Source organism: Corvus brachyrhynchos, unplaced genomic scaffold, assembly GCF_000691975.1.
Source record: "Corvus brachyrhynchos isolate BGI_N302 unplaced genomic scaffold, ASM69197v1 scaffold169, whole genome shotgun sequence".
Lineage (NCBI taxonomy): Eukaryota > Metazoa > Chordata > Aves > Passeriformes > Corvidae > Corvus > Corvus brachyrhynchos.
In genome coordinates this window covers 1,490,763-1,493,243 of record NW_008240030.1, presented here as the reverse complement: position 1 = coordinate 1,493,243, position 2,481 = coordinate 1,490,763, and positions in this window count along the sequence as shown.

Below are 2,481 nucleotides of genomic sequence, written 5' to 3'. Positions count from 1 at the left end.
CTCTCAGCTTTGAGCTTTAAACATCTCTGCCCAATACTGCATGATGAGCAACACCTCTTCATGCGTTTTTTTCCTTTTGCCTCCTTTTCTAGGAGGAGGACCATAGAGTCCTGTGGTGCCAGATTGATGCCACATTGTTTCCGCCACTCTGGTTTGGGTCTTAAGGTAAAAAAACCTTAATGGGTCTCATCCCATTTATTTTCCCTCCTTAAAAATAACATTAATTGCAATAGAGTGTTATATCTTAAAGAGCCATTCTCTGGCCATTTTTCACCATCATCCAATCTCTAGAGTGGCCACCACTGATTACAATATTTAATTAGGGTGCTCTTTTTTATATTCCCTCCAGGGACTCCCCTCAGCTCTTTCCAATGTGCCAGCACGCATCCTAGTGGACTTTTCTGGGTTATTACTTTCTGGGTTATTACTATTACTTTTTGATGATCCCATTGCCTCTTTCGTCCTTTCTCCCCCTCTTCTCTCTCTCCACAGCCAAAAACCCCCACAACCAGAGAACCAACTCCTTCTTTCCACAAAGCCACGCTCTGCCACTCTTGTCTAATACCAAGCTCTCTCCTCCAGCAACATGGACACTGTTCACTCTTTCTAATAGGAAATACCACTTTCTAATACATGTACAAAAAAACCCAAAACAAACCCAAGCTTCACAACTGTTTCCACACGGCACGGGATTTTAAAAGGGAAATTAGCTGGGGTTATATTAGAAAAGCGTTGGGGCCTGGGTGTTCTCAATTCAGTAACTAAAATCTTTCTCCTCTAAACTCCGCCCCCCTTTGGACAGTAAGGTTGAATTCCAAACCAACGGTTTATGTGATTTATCCTCATTCACTCTTTGCCAAACGCTTCGCTCCTCACTCGTTTCACACTTAGACAGCACGTCTCATCCACTCTCACTCACACAGCAGAGGAATAGCAAAAGACAAAACAAAAATAGCAGTACAATAGCACATGACAGTGGGGTCCAACCCCTTAAAGGTACCTTTCACAGTGGGGTCCAACCCCTGGGGGTCCAACCCCTTTAAAAGTCGGGGTCCAACCCCTTAAAAGCACTTTTCCTCTTGCCCAGGACTAATTTTGGGAGACCCAGTCTTCCTCGGGACTTTCAACCCACCCTCAGGGACTCAAACCCTGGACCTGCAGGTATTTCTGTGTTTGAAAGGAATAACAAATACCTTAACTTGGTGCAGATCATCCTTGTCTGCCCCCGCCGTGAACTAAAGGACAGCTGAGCTCCCCCTGAAAATTCAGGGTGGCTACTGGGAGCTCTGCTTACCCCTGGATCCGGCAGCCGGGCAGAGAGGGTCCCATCTCGGGGTGCCAGATGAATCGTGCCGCAACCGGGCCAGGAGACACTTCAGAGACAGAGTCAGAGAAGTGGGTATTTGCTTTATTCGGCACACCGGGTGTGTGGGGATCGCTCCTCCAAACACACACACACCGGTGCTCCCTACAACACAGTACTAAGGGTTAAATTATGAATATTCATCACATTCCTTGGGACAGGTGTGGTTACACAGATTATTTCTCGGAAGTCATTAATATCATTAGCATACGGGTCACGCATGCGCTGTGTGTCCTGGTGGTCGCGCTGAGGAAGGCCTCTCCTCTTCCTCGGGGGTCTTTCTGATGAAGACCAGTAGTCTTCCTCACAGTGCACTTTTCACCTGGGCATGCATAGTCCTTCGAGGAATGATTCAGCAGTCTCTGAGATGATCCTTGTCCCCTCTATCTTGACAAGATTAGGGTGAATTCGGCTTCTTAGGTTGTGTCATTAACATCTGCTGTCTGAACTAACATTTGCTGTCTTCCAATAGTTAACTTGTGCTTACATGAGTTAGCTATTGACTGCCCCTTCTTCAATGGGGCTTGGAGCAACCTGGTCTAGTGGAAGGTGTTCCTGCCCATGGCAGAGGGTTTGGAACTAGGTGGTCATTAAGACCCCTTCCAACCCAACCCACTCTATGATTCTACCCAAGCCACATGATTCTATGCCTAATTAAGTATGGAGTTAACAAACAAAAAAACTTAAAATTTGTGGTTTACAATAATGTATGATCTCTCAAGCTCATGAAATAAATGCTGGGACAAGAACACGGGTGCAAAAAGGATATACCTTGTTCAAAATTACCAAGGAAGACAAGAAGCTGAGTTGCATGATCGTTTGTGAAGAATACATTTTATACTCCTCACATAATCCTTGGGGATTGATGTATGCACCAACACTCAAATTCAGGAACTGTTGTTGAATAGGGTAATGCTGAAATCTACTATAAATAACTGGAAGATTTCTTTCTTTTAAGAAAAAAATTGAATAAATAGCAAAAGAGCCAGAAAGAGACACCTTCAACCACCTGAGCCGAGCTAGATGTGCGCCGGCCTCACCGGCCGCGCTCCGGCACCGCCGGGCGGGGCACGGGATCAGAAATGTTGGCCGCCGGCGGGGCACGCCGCCCGCGGGGC